A 23,647-nucleotide genomic window follows, 5' to 3' on the forward strand; every position below is an offset into this window, starting at 1 on the left:
CGGGTGAGGGGAGCCGGGCCTTGGACAGAGAAGGGAGGTGAAGGCCCCTGCAGGATGGAAGGGTGGAGGAGCGCTGAGAGGCATCGGGCAACGGCCACAGAGAGAGAGAGGGAGAGCCGGTGCCTGTGCCTGTGCCACCTTGAAATTTGCCATCTTGCGCTGGCAGCACAGCCGAGAAGGAGAAGGGGTGCAGAGAGAAGGTGCCCGGCAGGGCCAGCGTGGGAGTTCTGGATAGGCAGAGCCCGAGATTTTAACCCTTTTCTTGGATGATGGAAACCTTACAAATGCTGATCCTCCTGGAGTTGAATGAGAAATAGGGATGAAATAGGAGAAAATGGGCAAGTGTGTTGCCTTCTGGATCAAGGCAGGCGACCTGGTTCTGAGGATCAGCACGGCGACCCACTCTCTCCAGGGTCGCTCGGGCCAATGACACACACAGACATCAATATGATGGACGGTCAAAAGGCGTTTATTACTTCTTCTCGTGGGGTTTTATAATCTAGGGGGTTCTCTACGTCAAAAGGGGGTTTGTCCTTCTTATCTATGGTTAGTAAGGAATGGAAAAGTACTGGGTAAGGAATGGAAAGTTACTAGCACTACTGTTAGTGGGGCCACATTCCTAGGGTAATCTCTTATCTTAGAGGAACAAAGGGTCCTGCCTTTCCGTGACATCGCGTAATCTTCCGCAGCGCCTTTCCTTATCTACCACACAAGTGTGATCAAAGCCCATGCAAGTGAAAGATGTCAGAAGAAGCTGAGAAGAATCCTAGGCGGGAGGAGATGATGGAGTGGCCTTTGGCTGGACTTTTCTTGCATAGCCATGGACAGAACCATTTTTCCTGCGACACAGAGACTGCATTTAGGAGGAGGCAATGGCTCAGAGCCAAGAGAGTGCAGTGATGTGATGTGAAGGAGTGAGGGAACAGAGACAATGGATGAGGAGGGTGGTGGTGCCCTCTGCCTTCAGTGAGGAAGAAGATCTTTGTTCTTAAGACCCCTCGGCCCCAGGGGGTGAATTTGGGGGGGACAGGTGTCCCAAAAGTTAGAGACTGTGCTCATTTTTGGAACCTGGCAAAGCATCCTTAAAAGGGGAACCCCAGAAGCAGCTCTGGTCCATGTGCAGTGGTGAGAGCACTGGGCATGGAAGGAAGATGTCACCATGGCAAATGATCTCCGGGCAATGCCACGTGTGACACCGAAACACAAGAGGTTTCAGCTGTGTTTCCTGGGGAAGCCTGTGGCATAAGAGGGACTCCTCTCTCCTTGATGAACGTAGAGTTGATTATCTGAGGGGTGGTGATGGACTGACAGTTGGTGACCTGAGGGGTGGCAACTGAATTGCGAGTCCAAGGTTTTGCCTTACTGGGATGTATTGGGAATTTGGTTGGGGGGAGGAATGTTTGGAAGGTTTTCATTCTTTCTGTGTGTTTCTTTTATATATTGTAAGTTAAGAAAGATTTTTTTTCTTTGTATTCCCAAGCTGGAGCCTGCTTCGCTCTGTTCCTGGTCACATATCACAGCAGACACCAGGGAGAATGTATTTTCATGGGGGCAGTGGCATTGTGCCAGCATCAAACCGTGACACCAGGGAAAATGGCTGCTCATGCCAGTCCATCCCCTTGCCCAGAAGGCGCCCGCTTGTGTTTGGTCATGAGCTGCTGGCCACAGCCAGACAGGCAGCACCCACAGCATTGGCCATCAGACGCTGGGCTGATGTTTTCATCCAGAGAGAAAGAAAAACAGCCAGAAGCACACAAGGCAACTTGACAGCATCTCTGTAAGAATGGCATTGTCCTGTGAATGCCAATAGTGGATGGTGGTTTTGTGCTGCAGATAATCACTTCCAAGCAAAAATCATTCCAGGAAGGGACAACAGCTTCTGCCTCTGACGGATACCCAGTGTGGCCACCAATTGCTCCAGGTGCTCCTGCCAACAGCCACCGGCAGAAAAGATCACATAGACCCCAAGGCACGTTGGCTTTGGCTGTCCTTTGGCAGAGATGTCCCCCGAGGCCACAGGTCTCTGTGGCAGGAGAGAGGCACCAGCATTGGCAGGCCTTGGGCATGGCAAATCTCCTTTGGCAGGGACTCTTCCACAGCTGCTGCTGCTGCCAGCGCTGCCCAGGGGACAGAGCAGTATTGGAACTCTGGGCCACACGTCCCGTGTCTGTGTCACGCCCCTGCGAGTGTGCCGGCCACCCAGCACCAGAACTGGTCCCAAAGAGGCCGTGGCAGGGCCTGTGGAAGGCCCCGGTGCCCTTCCTGCTCTGCTGCGCTGGCAGCCGTGGGGGCTCATTCTGCTGCCCCGAGCAGGCAGAGCAGAGGAGCAGCTGCTTCTTGTTTGGGCTGTTGCTAAAGTTCCTGCTGGGCTGTGTCTTCAACACTTGGGGCAAGGTCTTGCCTTCAAGCTGGGGCACTTTTGTTGGGGTAGGGGTGTCCACAGGGCACGTGGAGGTGTGTCCTGGGGCTCTCTGTGACATAGTGCACTGTGGTCACTGTGGGATGGAAAGGGACAGAGTGTGCAAGGGTGACCTTTTGTTGACACGCCGTGACGTAGGTGCTGGTGGCGCCACGGCCACGCCACAGTGCTCAGTGCACGCGACGGGACAGGACGGGACAGAGCAGTGCTGTGAGGAGCCCCCACACAGCCAGCTCGTTCCTTGCTGACCTGGAGCTTTTCCGAGGCGTTCCCGGTGCAGGTGACCTCGAGGCCAGGCTGCGGGACTTGGGGACGTGGAGCATTTCCCAAGCGTCTGCCATCCCTGCGGCCGGTGCCCTGGAGGACAGACTGTGGGACTTGCAGTCCTATTTCTTTCCTGAGACTTCTCTCTTGCTGCTGCCCTCGAGGACAGACTGCAGGACTTCCTGTCCTGTAGCCTTCCTGAGGCTCCTCTGTTGCAGGTGCCTTCAAGGCACAACTGCAACATTTGCTCATCTTCAGCCCTTCCGAGGCCTCTCTGCTTCAGCAAACACTCCTAAGTGCAAAGAGTGACATGGAGCAGAGAGCCCACAGTGTGCCCAAGCTGGCCTGGCTGGAGGAGGAAGAGGCTGGAGCTACCTCAGCACAGCAGCCTGAAGAACTGGAGCAGTTCCAGCTGCTGCAGGAGCGTGAGTGTCAGTGCTGGGCTGCAGGGCTGGTGCCTGTAGCCAGCTTGGCCCCATCCCATCCCATCCCATCCCATCCCATCCCATCCCATCCCATCCCATCCCATCCCATCCCATCCCATCCCATCCCATCCCATCCCATCCCATCCCATCCCATCCCATCCCATCCCATCCCTGTGGACATATCCATGGATAGGACAGAAGCTGGGCTGGAGCCCCTGGCAGCCGCGCTCCATCCCCCGGGGCATCCCGAGGCTCTCCCTGCCTGGGGAGCTCAGGGCTGGGCTGTGTTCTCTGGCCTCTCCCGCAGCCCCTCAGCTCTGGCTGCGCTCGCTCTTTGCCAGATGCAGCCAAGGACCGGACACAAGAACAGGAAGCCGCCCGTGGCCGCTTGGGTAGAATGGCGCAGGTACCTGCGGCCATCCCTGCCTGGGCTGGGCCTGCTGGCACTGCTCAGCCAAGCACCAGGCTTGGAGCGCTCCATGGATTCTCCCTCCCTTGCTGCCCTTCTCCTGCAGACCCTCTGTGAATTCATCACGTGCCCTTGGCAGGAAGAGACCGCTGGTGTGGGCACGGGCGTCTTGGCCAACCTTCCGTTCCTCGATGCCGAGAGCGGTGCTGCCATGCTGGAATTGCTTGTGGAGGAGGGTGTCTCCAATCCAACGCAAGTAAGCAGCCTGGGCAAGGGCTCGATGCTCCCAGCAGTGGTGTGGCGCCTTGAGCTGGGTCAGCTGGGCTCCCTCGGCCTCTGAGACCCGGCCCACTGCGGTTGGAAGGGAAGCACTTCTCAGGGGAAATTGCTGCTCTGGCAGCTCTGTGAGTCTCCCCGTGCCCTCTGCAGGTGCCTGCCATGGTGAGGTACATCCACCAGTGGCTCACGGCCAATGAGTCTGCTGGGCACAGGCTGGACAAGGCCCTTCTGGAGCTGACCCAGGAACACCCCTGTGACGTGCTGATCACCCTCTTGCGCTGGGCCCCATCGTGTGACAGGTAGGGCAGCCCCATGTGCCTTGAGGGCTTAGGCTTCACCTGCCCGTCACCCTGTAAAGCCTGTCCCTGCTGACTGCCAGACAGGCAGGCAGTTCCAGGATCCTCTGGCTCCTCTGTTTTCCAGTGCTGCCATGTCAGCTCCTGAGCCTGGTGCCACGCTCCCTCCCTGCCCCTCGGGGCCTGTGCCCACATGGGCTGGCTGGCCACTGCCGGCCAGGGGCAGTGGGCAGAGGCAGGGCTGAGGGCCAGCGCGGGGCCCTGCAGCTGCCCAGGCCACGGCGCTGTGGCCGAGCCCGCCCTGACACAGAGCTCTGACCCCACAGAGCTGCCGCCACCATGTGGGGAACCATCATGTCCTCGAGCAGGACTGTGGAGCCGGCGCTGCAGCTGCTCCTCCATGTGCTGAGGGCCTGGCCAGTGCACAGCGTGTGCACCTCCGATGGGGACGACGCAGGAGTCTTTGCCCTGGCTGTGAGTTTCTGGTGCCGGCCTTTGCCAGCCCCCAGGCCGCCTCTCCAGCAGCCAGCTCTCTGTGCTCCCCCCAGCTGCATCTCCCTGCCTCAGGCACTGGGCTGAATCCTGCCTTAGGGGCAGGGCTCAGGGGCATCAGGCCGGCTGCTGCCCCCATGTCTCCCTCGACCTCTCCCTCGCATGCTCGGGCCCTGCCACGTGGATGTCTTGGCCACTGAGCGTTGTCTCTGGCTGTTTTATTTCATGCAGGCAACCGTGGCACTGTGGAAAATCTTCAATCTGGCCTGGCGCTCACCTGCTGTGCTGGAGTATTTCCCCAGTCTCTTTCTGCATCTGCTCTTCCAAGCTTACATCAGCATGCAGGAGATGCCAGAAGAGGTTGAGACCTTCTGGCAGGGATGCCAGGAGCAACACGGCCTCTCCGCCAACCCCAACAGGTGCTCCATGCCAGTCCTCCCAGTCTCCCCATCCCTCCCATGCCCCAGGGCAGGAGCCGGGGCTCCCAGCGTGACCTGGCCTTTGCTCTGCACACAGCTTTGCGCTGCAGACCCTGAAGGCCCTGCTCTGACAAATGGGCTATGAGCACGTGGTGCTGTCCATGGAACGCAAGCGTGCCTGGGACACGCTGCTCCATGCCGACACCCACCACTGTGCAGTGGGTCTGCTGGCCAGGTGAGACCTCGTTCTCCCCACCACCCCTCTCCTTTGTGCCCGCAACACCCCACACAGTCCCCGTGCTCATGGGCAGCAGGGCCTTGTCACCAAGGGAGGGATAAGCAGACTGGAAAAGGCCGGCAGAGGAGGGTGCCCGGGAACAGCCGCCTCCCAAAGCACCCCCGGGGTGCTCGGGAGCAGAGCAGAGCTCTGCCAGTCAGCCCTGGGAGAGGTTTGCCCGCCCGGCCCAGGAGCAATGGTGCCTTTTCCTCCCTGCCAGGGAGATGCGCTGTGTCTCCACCATCTGGTGCTGCAGCATGGCATCCTGCCTCTTTGAGCTGCTCAGCGAAGGCGTTTCAGACTGGGAACTGCCCGCCCTGGCCTTCCTGGTGGAGGTGAGCCCCATGGACAGCGCTGCCTGGCTGAGCTGCCTCCCAGCCCTCTGCTCTCTCGTAGCCGCAGCTGCCTGGGACGCTGCCTGTGCCCTGTGCTGCTGCTTTGGCTCAGCCCTGTGCATTTCTGAGCTCCTGCCAGCTGGCACCTCTGTGCCTGCTCTGTGCCTTGCAGCTCCTGGATTGCCTGGACTTGAACGAATACGCTGAACAAGTCCTGGAGATCCTGACAAGGCACCTGCAGAGCCAGTCCAGGGAGATGCATCGCGTGGCGCTCCGAGGCCTCGTGGTGCTCACCTCGATGGTGAGGAGGAGGCAGCAGCTGAAGCTGTGCTGGCAGCGTGGGGCTGGGGCAAGCAGCCCCTTGGGCTTAGCTGGGCTTTAGCAGCTGTGGCAGCTGCTCCCAGCTCTCCAGGCCTGCTGTTCAGCTGCCCGAGTGCTTCGGGACAGGCCTTTGGCCTCTGAGCCCTGCAGCAGCAGCAGCAGCAGCAGCAGCGTGGGGTTGCCCAGCCTTGTTTTGTACACAGGATCCAAGCATGTACAGCCTTACTGAAAGCCTTGTGAAGCTACTGTGGGATAGGGATGAAGACATTGTGGAGAAGACCCTCATTGTACTCATCCTCCTAATGCTGCAGAAAGACCTGGCAATAGCCAGCCCCATTGCCCTGCAGCTGGCTGAGGCGCTCTGGCACCTCTTTGTCAATGTGAGGCTCTGTGCCCCCAGCCACGGGCACTTGGGTGCTGCCTTGGGCCTGGGCACAGGGGGCCTGGAGCAGCTGATGTGGAGGACTTTGGCTTCCTTTCCAACAGGACAACAGCCTTGTGCAGCTGCTCTCCATTCGCCTCTTCCAAGACGTGATTGCCTTGGTAGTGGCAAAGGGAGAAAAGCCCCTGAAGAAGCCTGTGAGCCAGAGCCTGCTCCCACTCTTCTTCCACTGCCACGATGAGAACCGGTGTGTGGCACAGGTGAGGCTCCTGGGTGTCCCCATGGAAGGGGCTCAGCTGTCTCCCCACCCCCTGGCACCTGACGGGCTCCAGCCTCCTCCCAGCCCTGGCACAGAGATGCGGCTCCTGTGCTCTGGGCTGCGGTGCCATCTCTGGGTCTCTGCTGCTCTGCAGGCCTCTCGGGAAACGCTGCTTTCTGCAGTGAGGTTCCTGAAGAGGAAGGATCTCAAGCAGCTGCTGCAGACGGATCAGATGTGGAGATTTGCTGAGTGCTTGGTAAGGACAGCCTGGAATGCCCAGCCCAATCCCTGGAGCAGCCGCCTGCCCACGGCACCCAGTCTGTGGGGCTGGCAGCTGTGGCCCCTGCCCAGTGCCGCACACAGGGGCACCGGCCTGCACCCCACACGCCGCTCCCTTCCCTGGGCCGTGCGGGCTCTACTCCAGGCTCCTGTGGCCCCAAGGCCGGTGCCGACGGAGCCCCGAGCCAGCTGGGCTCTGCTGCGGGGCGGCACCGCGGCCCGCCGGGCCCTGTGCCCCGTGCCGAGCCCGGCGCCTGCGGCTGCTGGCCGGGCCTCGGGGCTCTGTGGGCAGGGGGAGCAGCGCCGGCCGTAGGGAGCGCCCGGCCCAGGGGCAGGGCCCGCATCAACCCTTTCCCTCCGTGCCCTGCCGCTCTCTGCAGCTGGCAGAGGACAGGAGCAGAGCGGCCGAGCACCTGCGCCGGGCCCTGCCGTACCTGCGGAGCGCACAGGAGCCCCTGTGAGAGGCGGCCGTCAGGTTCATGGGTGAGCGCCAAGCCCGGCTCCCTCCCCGGCCCGCCCCATTGCCGCAGCTCGGCCCCGGCCCCGCCTGCTGTGCCGGCAGCAGGATCCGGGCGCGGGCATGGGCAGCCCCCGCTGGCCTGGGCATTGCTGCTGCCGCCCTCTGGCAGCCGTGCCCTGGGGCGGCAGCGTGCGCCAGGGGCCCGGGCTGAGCCCTGCCGGGCCAGCAGGGCGTGTGGCCTCAGGGCTGGCAGCGCCCGTAGGCGGCAGCTGTGCCTCTGAAGGCAGGACACGCTCTGTGTTCCCCAGGGATGGCCGGGCGCTACCTGACAGGGCAGCAGCTGCAGTTCCGCATCATCTGCAGCGGTGAGTGAGGCCCGGGGGCTCTCGGCGGGGGCTGCCGCTGGCAGCTGCGTTCCCTGGCCCGCCCGCCGACGGCTCCGCTCCCTGCGCGCCCCAAGGGCAGCGGGGCCACAGCACAGACAACTTGCAGGGGCCTGCGGGGCATTCCTGGCCAGCAGCTGCCAGCTCGTCCTTCTTGGCTCCTGCTTCCTCCAGGCCGTGCCAGCCGCTGCGTGGCACGGACGAGGCTGGAGGCTCTGCCCAGCTCCCTGCAGATCCAGCCTCTGACTGTGCCTCTGTTTCTCTCTCTTGTGGAGAGCATTATTAATAATTGGTTAGCTGAGAAAGGCCACACTGATATAATGCCACTGGTTAAGCTGAAGGAGAAAAGTCAGCAGTCAGCAAGCTGAAAGGAAGAGTCAGCAGCGACCTTGCTGCAACATGAGGATAGGGAGTTGAGATTAGTCCTGAATATATCCTAAGAATATGTAGAAAGTATCAAAAGTAGAACCATAGGAATGTAGAAGTAGGCGTAGGTGCTGATTTGTAAGCTGACCAATCCTGAGCTCAACTTTTGCAATATGTATGAAGCTCATTATTAACTGTATTTAACCCGCCGTACTGATCAATAAAATCGAGCCTGTGATGATCAACTGATGTCCTGGTTCCCTTCCACCGACAAATGGTGGAGAATGCGGGCATAACCGAATCTCTGCCCTTTTTCTCGGATTAAAAGAAAAAGGGATTACGCCACGGTCGAGGAAGTTGGGTTTGGGTCCTTGCAGCTGGGATGGTGCCGGAATTTGAAGCACCCTTAAGGTTCACAACTGTGACTTAAGCCAATACGTGTCCGCCGGAGCCTGGAGAGCTGCAACAGCGCGCGCTGATTAATAGGTATGGATAGGCAAGCAGCATATGATTTATTTACCGCCTATTTAGAGCGGTGTGGGATAAAAGGGATAGATTTAAAAAAGGAGTTACCAGGGTTATTAGCTTATGGCCATGCTAAGGGTATCTTTTCTAATCCTCATACAGTTCATGAGTTATCAGAGTGGAGAAAGTTTGGGGAAATATTGTGGGATACAGTACTAGACGATGATAAGTCAGCAAAGAAATTCGGGAAGTTATGGCGGGTGGTGTATAACACGTTACTTCAGCAGGTCTCTGAGAGAAAGGCAGCAGAAAGGGCAACAGAAGCTCATAAGAGGAATATAGGGTATGGTCGTGAAGATGATCCCCTGGCACCTTCTGTAACTAAGGTACTTATGCCTAAGAGTCCCCAGCAAAGTGGTGTGGAGGATTTCTCTATAGGCGCAGTGGAACCGTCTGCACCTTTCCTGTCAGAGGGGGAGGGCGAGTTGGATGGTGGGGGTAAGAGCAAGCCAGCTTTGCCTCCGCCACCAGCTTCAGGCGGGTCGGATGGTGGGGGTGGGAGCAAGCCAGCTTCGCCTCCACCGCCAGCCTTGCCTCCGCCGCTTCCCCTCAGTGAGCCGGCTCTGGTTACAGCTTCGGCGGGGGAAGGGCCCATTTCCCCGCCCGAGCTGGCTCCAGCGGGGGGGCGGATTGCCCCCCGCAGGCTGGCTCCGCTTGAGTTGGCTCCGGTTTCACTGTCAGCTCCAGCGGGGCTTCCCCTGCGCGAGCCAGCCTCTGCTTCACTGCCCCCCCCGCGCGAAAACTCGGTGTCTGCACCGAAGCGCCAGCAGCATAGCACCCTTAAAGGGCCAGATCCCATCCCAGGGGCACACCGTGATCTATGGGGGGAGATGGCTAAACAGAGGAGGGAAGCTTGGGCTGCTTTGGCGAAAGAAGTAATGCAAATGGGGGATGGTGAGGCGGTGGAAATAGCTTCTAGTCTTGCATGTCCAGTTACATACACACCACAGTATGATGCACAGGGGAACCTTACGCATAATATAGCAGAATATACTCCCTTAGATTGGAAGCTGTTAACTCAGCTACGTTCTACGGTTAGTCAGTTTGGAGTAAAAAGTGAACCTGTTAAGCAAATGTTACATTATCTTTTTAATACTCAGGTTTTATGTCCTAATGATTTAAGAGGAATAGTTTGGTTGATATTCACTCAGCATCAGCAGTTATTATTTAATGCCCATTGGCACGCGTTGGTAAATGAATCGGTTGCTGTACAACGAGCCCAGGGAGACCCATTACATGGGGTGACAGTAGAGGAGCTGATGGGCTTAGGGGAATATTTGCGTACAGAAGCACAGATGATATCGGGAGCAGATAAACTTAGAGAGTCTATGAGGTTAGTGCGTGCTGCAATAGATATGGTTAAAGAGCCAGGAGGGTTACCGGCTTATATGGGTATTAAGCAAGGAAGGGAAGAATCACTTGGAAATTTTATCGATAGAACAGCTACTGCTATAGATCGGGCTGGTGTTGCAGGGCGCTATTGAAGCAGTGTGCTTTGCAAAATAGCAATCCAGCAACCCAAAGAGTGTTAGCTACTTTAGGGGCAAATTGGACTATTGAGGAAGCATTAGAGCGAATGGCATTAATGCCAACAGCTTCACAGGCATTTATAGCACAAGCCTTAAAGGAATTAGGATTGGGGTTGCAAAAGCAAGCAGAGTCCACTCAAAATCAGGTGCTAGCTGCTCTTGCTCCTCTCCGAAACGGCTCTCTGGCATTCACTCAAGGAGGTTCGAAGCCATTCCTCAAGTGTTACCGATGCGGCAACGAAGGACATACACGCCGAACGTGCCGAGCGACTGGCGTATGGTGTCAACACTGCCGATCCAGCTCATACAACACTACGGCTTGTAGGCACCGGTCGGGAAACCATCCGCAGAGCGCGCATCTCGGGGGCCACGCCCAGACACAAGTTGCCGCCGTGACATCGGAGACACCAGCAGCTGCCGTGACATCGCTGCCACCTCCTGTCTGCAACCCGCAACAACCGGGAGCCTCGGCTTGGACTTATCAGCAGCAGTAGACGTCACACTAATGACGAACCAGCCTGAGAGGATACCCACTGGAGTAAAGGGTCCTCTTATATTAAATGGACAAACATGTGGAGCATTATTGCTGGGACGTTCCTCTATAACTATGTTGGGATTATTTGTTTTGCCTGGTGTTATCGATGCGGACTTTACAGGGGAAATACAAATTATGGCTTACACCCTTTATCCTCCGATTAAGGTTACAAAGGGACAACGCATTGCACAATTGGTACCACTGTCACAAATGACATCAGGAATACAATCATTTACTGGTCAAACACGGGATGAAAAAGGTTTTGGCTCTACTGGTGTTACACTTTTAACTGTGGATTTACAAAATAGACCAAAACAAAAGGTTGAGATTACCTATGGGCATCAAAGCATAACCCTTTATGGATTATTGGATACAGGAGCAGATACTAGCATCATTTCTCCAGAAGCATGGCCACAACATTGGCCTCTATTTCCCTCATCAAACATGCTCACAGGAGTGGGAGGATTTACATTGGCAAGTAGGTCGCCGTCTTTGTCTGTGTGCATTGAGAATCAACAAATATCTGCTGTGTTTTCAATTGTTCAACTGCCTCCTACAGTTTCCTGCTTAATTGGAAGGGACATTTTAACACAATTGGGAGTGGTGTTAACTAATCAGCACCCTTTGGGGTAATTGCCATTGCTTGGACTTTCCCCATTCCACTCACCTGGAAAACGGATGCACCGGTGATGGTTAAGCAATGGCCATTAAAAGGGGAGAGTCTTACGCATGCCCATGAATTGGTACAGGAACAATATACAAAAGGGCACCTACGACTGTCCACAAGCCCTTGGAATACACCTATTTTTGTAATCAAAAAGAAATCAGGGAAATATCGTTTGATACACGATTTGAGGGCTGTAAATGACCAAATGGAACCAATGGGGGCCTTACAGCCTGGTCTTCCAAATCCAGCTATGATACCAGAACACCGGCCACTTTTAATTATTGACCTAAAGGATTGTTTTTTCACTATTGGCCTGCATCCTGATGACATGAAGAGATTTGCTTTTACTTTACCAGCAATAAATCGTGGGGAACCAGATAAAAGATTTGAATGGACATCTCTTCCGCAGGGCATGCGCAACTCCCCCACTTTATGTCAGCTTTATGTTGATGCAGCATTACAGCCACTACGTCGTAAATGGCCAGCAACTATAATATATCATTACATGGACGATATTTTGTTTGCACAGCAACAGCCATTCTCCTCTTTACAGATTAACACCATTATAAATACTCTTGCTGCATATTCACTTGTTATTGCTGCAGAGAAAATTCAGACTACAAAGCCCTGGAAATATTTGGGATGGACTTTGACAGATCAAATAGTGATACCACAAAAATTGGAATTACAATTGGACATTAAAACTCTACATGATGCACAAAAGTTGCTGGGAGACTTACAGTGACTGAAGCCTATTGTGGGAATACCAAATCACTTATTAGAAGCCCTACGGCCTTTGTTAAAAGGTGTGGACCCTACTACTCCTGTACACCTGACAAAGGAGCATCATCTTGCCTTGTGGCAAATTAGTAACTGTGTACAGCAAGGGTATGTGTCTCGTCGACAACTCGACCACCCCATTGACCTTACTATCTGGAATAGCCCTTGCCACTTGCTTGGTGCTCTCTCTCAGTTGCAAAAGAAAACGGGGGAGATACGGGTGTTGGAATGGTTATCACCACCACTACAGCATAAGAAAACAATATCTTCAAAAATTGAACAATTGGCTGCATTAATCAAAAAGGGGCGTCTCAGAATTCTTGAAGTGGATGGTAGAGAACCTGCTACTATTAGATTGCCTATGGAAAAAGAAACCTTGGACTGGTACTTGATAAATTCAAAGAATTTACAAGAAGCATTATTGATGTCACCTGCTAAAGTAGAGACTAGTAAATTAGTGCCTAGAGTTTTGCAATGAATGACAGAATGGAACTGGATTACTCGACCTTTGAGAGAAGAAAACCCCATAGAAGGAGCTTTACAGTTTTTACAGATGCAGGAAAGAAATCAAAGTGTGCTGCTGTTACCTGGCAAGAAAAAGGACAATGGAAGCATCAACTCCTCACAGCAGACCCTGCAGATAGCTTACAAACTTTGGAATTGTTAGCAGTAGTATGGGCGGTGTCCAACTTACAGGAGCCTTTAAATGTGGTCACAGACTCTATGTATGTTGCAGGAGTAGTCAAACGAATAGAGGAAGCAGCAATTAAGGAAGTGAATAATAAACGATTGTATGAGTTACTGATACAGTTAAGGAAAGCTTTACGGGAAAGAGCAAACGGTACCCTTAAGCAGTATATTGAAAAACATCAAGATTTGGGAGATCCACAAGCATGTTTGGCTAAGGTTTTGTATGTGATTAACCATTTATGCATTTTTGGGGAAGATGATACCCCCCCTGCAATGAAACATCATCCGAGGTCAGGTCAGGAAAATACTAAGGAAACAGAGGTCTGGGTTAAGTATAAGAACCCAAGTACAGGATTATGGGAAAAACCTGCAAAAGTATTATATTGGGGTCGGGGGTATCTTTGTGTTTCCTCACCTACAGGGCCTTTGTGGGTGCCTGCTAAGTGGACTAAACCTGTTTTTGATGCAGCCTCTGGTGGATCGCCTTACGGAGGAGGACAAGGAGCGACTGGGGAAGAAACTGCTTCTAGTCCTACAACCACTACTGTTTCAATTGAAGGGGTACTCGGAAGCGGTGGACAGAGCACTGACACGTCACTACCGGACGGCCCAGGAGTTGATTGGTTTCATTGACTCATTATCAACTTTTCATTTAACAGATCCAGCGAAACTACATTGCCTTGACTGTCACAATCCACATTGTGCTGCCTGGATAGCTCTACGTTGTGGGGGTTGTAAAAGAACTTTTTGGATAGAACAATCACTATTACGGGATTTGTGGTGTCATACTTGTGAACACGAGCATACGTGGGGAAAAAGCTGGCAAGATGAATTAAGGAGACAAACGGGGCAAAACGCATATATAGCTTTAAATCTTTATGAGTCTCCTGAACAGAAGGTTCTTGCTTATTATTGATGGGAAATACAATGTATTGTAAATAGAATTAGGGTTCAAAGTAAATCACGTATAGTTTCTATAAGGTGTAGGAAATTAGTGCCTTTAACACAGCATTCAGTTGTAGGACCCTTCCAAGGGGATCCTGATAGAGCATTAGATTGCTGCATTGATAAGTTGCAAAAATTAAGTTTGCAAGTGGCAGGACCAGTGAAATTAGGAGCAGCAAGATTGAAGACAGATAAGAAAAAGAAGGCAAAAAAGGGAACGGTCTCATTTGAATAGGGGTATCAGTGATTGCTAATTAATTTTCTATGATTAGAACAATTTTACTGTTGTGGGACCCTCGGGAGGATATAGTTGTTGAGGAGGATAACGAACAAGAACTACGATTACAAAATAAGATACACCTTGTGTTAAAGAAAGACCTTGAGCTGTTAGCCTCATATAGTAAAAAGGCTGAAGAGGCTTTGCGATCACCACCATTGAATTGGTTGCATTGGGTTGAAGAAACAGAATTTTATACTGGTCCTTACTTACATTCGCTTCCTTGTTATGTTTGCAAAAAGGATAAAGATAAATGCTATGCATGGGTAGCTTTGCATTGTGCAGATTGTAATCAGGTTTATTGGTATCCACAGAAGTCATTGGGATATTTATGGTGTACATCTTGTTTTGGAAAGTGGATTTGAAATCATATCTGGGTTAGAGCTCTTGAACAAAGTACTGGCCTGCCAGGACGGACAGGATTACAGCTCTTTGAGAGTGCAGAACAAGTGGTTATAGCATATCTTAGGTGGAAGTTACAGGAAAACCTTAGAATATTTGAAATTACTAAAGCCTCACGCATCATAGCAGCTCGCTGCAAAGCTGATTTGCCTTCAAACTTACCTCGTGCTATACTTGTGAGCAAGGATGCTGATTTAGAATTAGATCAGTATATTCAAAAATTGACTCAGCCTTACAATAGACAATCTAGCAAACCAGGGAAAAGACAGCGAAGAAAGGAAAAACAACGTAAGCAGAAGGAAGAAAAGGAGAAGCAAAGCAAGCAGAAAGAAAAATGAGGTTTGTTTTTGTAATACTGCTCAATGCTGTAGCAAGTGACGCAGTAGGAGTAACACACTTTAGTCAACCAAGGGAAAATTTATGGGTGACACTTGCTAATCAAACTAACCAATCATCACTTTGTCTTAGTCTTGGAGGAGTCACTAACCCATTTCGAACATGCCTGGTGGGACTTCCGGTGTGGTCTCCTGGAGAATTTTGCAGTTTGATAAACAATCAAACCTTATGCATGTCTAACATGTCAAACATCACATTGCCGGTGCAACAAGGGTATACTGCAGGTCAGAGTGATGGCTATCGTCAATGTTTACTAATCCAATCACTTAACACCTCTTTGCATTCTCCTCCTGAAGAATTGGATCTTTTTGGAAGTACAAATGCCAGCATATCTAACACTACAGCTGGTGGATGGTTTAGCTTCAAACTTTTGGGTGCTCAGAATTTAAACCAACCTAAAGAAACATGGGGCACCCTAGATTCATCCCTGAATGTGAGTGAATTCTCTCCACAGCATTACGGTCAATGTAACAGCACAAATATCACAGCACCAATGAAATTACCCACAGGAATATTTTTGATTTGTGGAGACAGGGCATGGAATGGTATACCAGCTAAACCACAGGGTGGACCCTGTTTTTTGGGAAAATTGTCACTGTTTCATCCTAATGTGTCCTTGCTAATGCAGCTGAGTCAAAATTCAAACAGGAGAAAACGTAGCATACATGACTTAGACTGCAGCAAGATAGGAGATCCACGGTTTTGGGGCACATTCAAACAGGTGGTGGTTTCAACTATCTTGCCAGGAGGATCTGCCAATAAAGCCATGAATTTAGCAAAACAATTAGGATGCTGGGCAAGGGATGAGCTGAACAAGACATCACAAATTCTAGACATGTTAACTGCAGATGTGCAAAGTGTTAACCATGCTGTTTTGCAAAATAGAGCTGCTGTAGATTTTTTGCTCTTAGCACAAGGACATGGATGTGAAGAGTTCGAGGGAATGTGTTGCATGAATCTGTCTGATCATTCGGTGTCCATTCACACTAAGATAAAAGAATTACAACAGGGACTTCACAAACTTAAGGAAGAAGACGGTTTAGGAATTGACGAATGCCTTAAAGGCTTGGGACTCGGACCGTGGCTGAGGAACCTTGTGATCTATGCTATAGGACTGCTGGGTGTAATTTTACTGTTTTTGCTTATTTTGCCTTGTATCTTTAACTGTATTCAAAACATGGTCAGCCGTACTGTAGGGGCTTGAGTTAACTTATGTATTGTAAATATATGTATGGCAGTGAAAGATCTTTGTATTGTATTAGTGACCCTGCCCTGATTCTAGTTATTGTAAATGGGCTGCAGCTGTGATGTCCTTGATTGGGCAGCAGCTGTAGCCCATGGAGGTAGCTGTGATAAAAGGGGGCGGGGTGGTCAGGGAGAGCCTGAGAGAGGAGCCCTGACCAAGAAGCAACAACACCAATGCTGTGAAGATCTGCCATGAGAAAGCCACAAAGAAGGTATGAGACTTAGGAAATATAATTATACAACAATATGAATACAACACCGTACAATAGCAAAAACATGGCAAACTAATCTCCTTGCACAAGAAGAAAACGGGGGAAATGTGGAGAGCATTATTAATAATTGGTTAGCTGAGAAAGGCCACACTGATATAATGCCACTGGTTAAGCTGAAGGAGAAAAGTCAGCAGTCAGCAAGCTGAAAGGAAGAGTCAGCAGTGACCTTGCTGCAACATGAGGATAGGGAGTTGAGATTAGTCCTGAATATATCCTAAGAATATGTAGAAAGTATCAAAAGTAGAACCATAGGAATGTAGAAGTAGGCGTAGGTGCTGATATGTAAGCTGACCAATCCTGAGCTCAACTTTTGCAATATGTATGAAGCTCATTATTAACTGTATTTAACCCGCCGTACTGATCAATAAAATCGAGCCTGTGATGATCAACTGATGTCCTGGTTCCCTTCCGCCGACACTCTCTGCAGCCCTTCAGGACATGACAGATGACAGCAGCCCTGCCATCTCATGCCTGGCGCTTCAAGCTCTGCACATCCTTTTAGCTGTACACAGCGTTCCCTCCTCCCGGCTCCAGAGGATGCGAGAGTAACTCCGCCGCCTCTGGAAGTCGCGGCCTTTCCTGTGTGCCCGTGGCTGAGTGTCCTGCCGCAGCGCTGTGCAGAACTGATCGATCTGGGAGGCTGCGTCTGCTGGGGCCGCCTGAGCCTGCGGGGAACACCTCTCCTCTGCCAGCACTTCCTTTCCCTTCACCCACTCGAGGAGCATTAAATTGCTGTTGTTGGATAGCCGGGTGTACAGGAGCTTTCTCTTGGTGCAGAATGTCTTCAGGCCAATGGGGAAGAGGGGAAAGGCTGCTTGGTCTGCGCAATTTGCCCGAGCGTGCGGAGTGGAAGTGAAAGTGGCCAAACGGCCCTTGGCCTTTGGTGGTTCCTGCAGGAATGGTTTTGTTCCTGCATCAAGTTTTCTGGAGCTGGGGGAACAAATGTGTTCCATGTTGTGAGAGTCTGTCTGAAATATCCCTCATCTGCCTTACGACTGTCATGGAGAGAGACAACCAAAAAATTAAAACCCCCGTTTGCTGATCTGGTGGCCGGGAAAGTCATGTGCCTGAGGCCTGAAAGTGTTGCAAAGTTGCTGTTTTCACAGATGTTGTTTGTTATACGCTACACTGAGCTCACAGGGCATCCTGCCTTTTTGCACAATAGCTCTGGAATCCTCCCTACCTCTCAGCCTGGCTGGTTTTGTTGGAAAAGAAATGAAATTTAGCAAAATATTTAATTATAGTGAGTTGTGTGTGAACTGGTTTGTTAAAAAGTAGTTTTGTAGCCATTGAAAGTGTGTGTTGGGTTTTGTGTGTTACTTAGCAGGTAGTCTTAGAGATTTAATAAATAATTAAACTAGTGCAAGAAAGTAAGAATGCTAACCTGTCTAGAGGCAGCATACAATGCTCTTAGAATAAGATAAGCAGAGGATTAATGATCTTGTTTGTGAACCAAGGAATGTATCACAAGGGGTCTGTGACCAGGCAAGGGGAACGGGAAACTGTTCCTTGGAGACTTTGTTGTGAATCTCATGTATAAGAGGGAAGCACCCATACGTGAATTTGGGGGCTCGGACTTTGGGACGTGAGTCCCCCAGTTCCCCGGGCCCTTAATAAAGCACCCACAAAACTTATCCGAGTTTTGTGTCATTTATCAATCGGGCAACAGTTTTCTGGCGACCGCGGCAGGACTCCGAGGGTTGCTGGGGCGGTTCGCGTCCCGATCCACTCCAAGCCGGCACCGAGCACTTCTCGGGGAGTCATCGGTCGTGCCCGACCCCCCGCGCCTGTCGGACAAACTGCATTAAGGTAAGCCCGAAGGTGCTTTATATTGGAAAAAGGTGATAATTGGATTTGGATTTGGTGGTTGGTAAAAAAAAAAGCCTAGGCTCCAGCCATAAGACGTCTAAGGACGCAGGACCGGAACTCGCCTCCTGTTTGTTTTAGGGAAGGACGGCGAGAAGGTATATTGGTTTAAGGTATATTGGTTTATTGGGATTAATAGTGGAATTAAAGGTTGTAATATGATGTCTTTTAAAACTTTTAAAACCTTAGTGCAAGCCAATGGTAAAATACCTGGAAATACACCATTAGGTTGTATATTGAAATGGTGGAAAAGTGAAGGGTATTATCAAGAATTGGATAGAAGTAAAATGATAGATTATTGTAATCATTGGTGGCCTGAATATGAGATTGGGGAAGCGGGATGGCCGGTGAATGGTACACTGGAATTGGGGATAATGGAATCTTTGATGCAATTTTTAAGGAGAAATGAGAAATGGGATAAAATACCATATTTGGATTTGTTTTTTGTTTTATATCGGAAAGAGGAATGGCAAAAGGAATGTGGTATCTTGGTTTTAGAAGTGAATGATGAAAGGGAGTGTGTGGGATGTAAAGAAAGAAAGGAGTGTAATTTGTATCCTTCAGTCAAGGAAGATTTGTCTTATTGTATAGCACCTCCGAGGGTTCTGGTTGCTCCTAATGTGCCCCCTGCTCCCCCTGCGGATATAGCTATAAAAACGGGATCTAGTGAGAGTGATAGTGATGGTGGTGATGGTGAAAAGAATGAGTGTGTTAAAAGAACTCCATTAGCAGGGCGGACTCGCAAGGGAAGGAAGGGGCAGAAGGGGCCACATTTAATTGCGCCATTGAGGGAAGCTGTGGGACCACAGGGAGAAAGGATACTTATAAAGGTGCCTTTCTCCCCCGGGGATTTGGTAATATGGAAGCAATCAGCGGGGAGTTATCGGGAGGATCCTGAAAGGGTGGCAAGGGTGGTTAAAATGGTAATAAAGACTCAGAATCCGGACTGGAATGATTTACAGGTATTATTAGATATTATAATGGATTCCACGGAAAAGGAAATGGTTATTAGAGCCACTAGAGAAAAGGCTCGTGAGGAAATTCGGTTGAGACAACTAAATGAGACAGTTGATGAATTGGTACCAAGTGAGGAACCTAAGTGGGACCCAAACTCTACGGGAGGAATAAGGGCTGTAAAACGATATCAGGAATTGTTGGTGGAAGGAATTAGGACAGGAATACCTAAGACTATGAACTGGTCTAAGTTGTATTCGGTCAAGCAGGACAAGAATGAGTCTCCGTCTGCCTTTTTAGAATGATTAAAAGACATGGCTCGGAAGTTTACTAATTTAGATGTAGAGGATCAATCAGGAAAACTTCAATTGGCATTGTTGTTTATGGGGCAATCACAAGAGGATATTAGGAAAAAGTTACAAAAGCTGGAAGGAGAGGATACTAGAAGTTTGGATAAAATGCTGGAGGTAGCGTGGAAGGTATATAACAACAGGGAAAAAGAAACTGCAAAAAGACAACAAGCTAGTATTCTGGCTGTAATGCAACAGGCAGGGGCAGGAGGAAGACCCATTAGGGGTCGAGGTCGGGGAGGATTTGGGTTTGCACCTAACATGGGGAGGTTGGATCCAAACCAGTGTGCGTTTTGCTGACAATTGGGACACTGGAAAAATGAATGCCCAGTTAGAGGAGGTATGGGCATGGGAAACATGGGATTAAGGACAGCCCCAATGGGAAATGCCCCTGTGGGAGGATTCACGGGAGGACCAGCAGAAGTCGCTCAAGCACTAGTTTTGGGAAACTATCAGAATCAAAGCTGACTAGAAAAGGATTTAAGGGTAGTTTTAGAAATAGATGGAAAGGATCAAGAATTTATGGTAGACACTGGAGCTACTTATTCTGTACTCAATAGACGATTGGGACCTTTGAGTGACACAACGGTACAGGTGGTGGGGGCAACAAGGAAGCTAGAGGAACAACCATTTTTACAACCTTTAAATCTTAGGTTTGGGGGGAAGGAATTAGATCACCAATTTTTGTATATGCCAAACTGCCCCACACCCCTTCTTGGAAGAGATCTGTTGTCCCGACTTAATGTGAAAATAATATTTGAAGGGGGAAGGGTGAAATTGGAAATACCTGAGGAACAAATAGCAGGCATTTTTGTAATCAAGGAAGTGGATGCCTCTCCTATTCCAGAAGAAATTGAGCAGGCTGTAGTACCCTGGGTATGGGAGTCAGGGGTCCCCGGAAAATCTAAAGCTGCGCAGCCAGTAAAGGTGGAACTAAAGGAAGGGGCCCGACCAGTGAGGATAAAGCAATACCCTTTGAAGCTTGAGGCAAGGAGGGGAGTAGCCCCGTTAATTAAACAATTTTTGGCTCAAGGAATATTACAGGAATGTGAATCGGAGTATAATACTCCAATTTTTCCAGTAAAGAAACCTAATGGTAAGTACCGTTTGGTACAGGACTTAAGGGCTATTAATGAAATAGTGAAAGACATACATCCAGTTGTTGCTAATCCTTATACCTTGTTAACATCTGTATCGGAGGAGTTTAAATGGTTCTCAGTGATTGACCTTAAAGATGCCTTCTTCTGCATCCCACTGGCAATAGAGAGTAGGAAATATTTTGCCTTCGAGTGGGAGAGTCCTGATTTTGGGAGAAAGAAGCAGCTTATGTGGACGAGACTCCCCCAGGGATTTAAATGCTCCCCTACTATTTTTGGAAACCAACTGGCCAAGGAGCTGGAGGAATGGAAGATAACCCAGGTAACAACATCCCCATCCTTGTATGTAGTCCTGCAGTACGTGGACGACATTTTTCTGGCTATTAAGGAAAGGGAAATGTGCGTGGAATTAACAATTAAATTACTCAACATGCTTGGCCAAGCAGGGTATCGGGTTTCTAAGGAAAAAGCTCAATTGGTCAAAAATAGCGTTATTTACCTCGGTTGTGAGATCACACAAGGGCAGAGACGTTTGGGAGTAAACCGAATAGAGGCAATATGTGCTATTCCTTTGCCTCGTAACCATCAGGAATTGAGATCTTTTCTAGGAATGGTGGGATGGTGTTGACTGTGGATCATGAATTTCGGTCTCCTAGCCAAGCCACTATATGAGGCCTTGAAGCAGCATCGGTTGGAGTGGACGACACAGCAAAAGAAGGCCTTCCAGGAATTGAAGCAGGCACTAAAGGAGGCCCCAGCCCTAGGACTCCCTGATGTGACCAAGGAATTCCAGTTGTACATGAATGAGAGGCAAAAACTGGCATTGGGGGTCCTCACCCAGAAGGTGGGATCCTGGAAGAGGCCAGTGGGATACTTCTCTAAACAACTGGATTTGGTAAGTTCCGGGTGGCCCTCGTGTTTACGAGCCGTGGCGGCAACAATAATTCTTATTCAAGAGGCCCGGAAATTGACTTTGGGGGCAAAAATGAAAGTGTTTGTTCCCCATATGGTCATGGCCGTTTTGGAGCAAAAGGGGGGTCACTGGCTATCATCCAGTCGAATGTTGCAATACTAGGCCATCCTGAGAGAACAGGATGATATTGAAATAAGGACTACTAATCATGTTAATCCAGCAGAGTTTTTACGCAGTGACCAGGAAGCTGGGGGACTGGTGCATGATTGCGTAGAGGTAATTGAACAAGTATATGCCAGCAGACCCGACCTAAAGGATGAACCATTGGAAGAACCTGAATGGGAACTATACACTGATGGATCCAGTTTTGTCGAGAATGGGACTCGCTATGCCGGGTATGCAGTGGTAACATTGGATCAGGTAATAGAGGCAAAGGCTTTGTTACCTGGAACTTTGGCCCAGAAGGCAGAGGTGATTGGACTCACCAGAGCCCTGTATTTGAGCAAGGACAAAAGGGTTAATATCTGGACAGATTCTAAATATGCCTTTGGTGTGGTTCATGTACATGGGGCGTTATGGAAGGAAAGGGGGCTTTTGAATTCACAGGGAACCAACATCAAGCACCGGGAAGAAGTGCTACAGCTACTGGATGCGGTACACAGTCCCAAAGCAGTTGCAATAATGCATGTTAGAGGACATCAGACTGCGGAAGGAGACGTTTACAGAGGAAATCGATTTGCTGATGTTACAGCTCGGCAAGTGGCACGGGAAGTATGGACTCAAATGGCATTGGTACCGGTAAGAACAAATCCGGCTACCCCATACCTGAATCAGGAGCCCAAATATTCAATAGAAGATGGAAAACTAATAAATATGCTAGGGGCACAGAAGAATCAACTTGGGTGGTACATTACACCAATGGGACAAATAGTGGTACCTACCCCCATAATGAAATTTATTTTGGAATCAGAACATAATAAATGTCATTGGGGGGCAGAAGTATTGGTAAAATTTTTGAAGAATGAGATAATCTCTAATCAGATGTTAACAATGGCAAAAAGAGTTAATGCAATGTGCCCAGTATGTTTGAAAAATAATCCAGTAGTTAGGAGACAAATACAAATGGGAAAGTTGCAAGTCGGGCCACAACCAGGAGATTACTGGCAAGTTGATTTTTCTGAATTGCCTAGGGCACAGGGATACAGATACTTGTTAGTGTACGTATGTACGTTCTCAGGGTGGCCGGAAGCTTTTCCATGTAGAACTAATGAGGCTAAGGAGGTGGTAAAAACCTTGTTAAAAGAAATAATACCAAGATTTGGAGTACCTTTAGGATTGTCATCAGATAGGGGTCCACATTTTATAGCCGGGGTAGTGCAGGAATTAGCACGAATGTTAGATATAACCTGGAATTTGCATACCCCCTGGAGACCTCAGTCTAGTGGGCAGGTGGAAAGGATGAATCAAACCCTGAAAGGACAAATCAAAAAGATTTGCCAGGAAGCTAAACTGCACTGGCCTCAAGCTTTGCCTTTGGCCCTACTCAGGATTCGAATTAAACCAAGGGAAAAGGTAGGCGTAAGTCCATGTGAGATATTATATGGCAAACCATATCATGCAACTGTATTAAAAGGGGAGGTACATGTGAGTGGGGACCAGGCGATTGCAGAGTATGTTATGTCACTTAATAAGATCTTGAATTCTTTAAGAAATACGTTACAGTGGAATAGACCGCTCACGCTGGAGAATTCTGTTCACGACATCCAGCCTGGGGACCAGGTATACGTCAAGAAGTGGATCACGGATCCGCTACGGGAATCATGGAGCGGACCCCACCAGGTGATGATGACGACCTACACGGCAGTGAAGGTCCAGGGGATGGATGCTTGGATCCATTACACCAGGGTAAAGAAGGCACCGTTCCAGTGGGAAACCCAGATAGTGTCTCCAACCCGGATGATCTTCCGCGCAAAGCTGCCTTCTTAATTATATTACTGCTAGTGATCATGAGACTATTACCCGTTCAAGGGTCTACTCTTGTACAGGTTGAAGAAACAAAGGTTACAGTCATGGAAGGGATGGATGTTCAATTAACTTGTGTTATCTTTGACAGCCAGAAAGTTGAGGCCGGTGAAGTTA

The 23,647-nt window shown here is 50.2% G+C and overlaps 1 pseudogene; it reads right to left on the minus strand.

Annotated features, from left to right (window-relative positions):
* The window catches only part of LOC134432727 (zinc finger protein 850-like), a 109,220-nt pseudogene that overhangs the window by 20,845 nt on the left and 64,728 nt on the right, over nucleotides 1-23,647 (minus strand).

The sequence above is a fragment of the Melospiza melodia genome, assembly GCF_035770615.1.
Source record: "Melospiza melodia melodia isolate bMelMel2 chromosome 7 unlocalized genomic scaffold, bMelMel2.pri SUPER_7_unloc_1, whole genome shotgun sequence".
NCBI lineage: Eukaryota > Metazoa > Chordata > Aves > Passeriformes > Passerellidae > Melospiza > Melospiza melodia.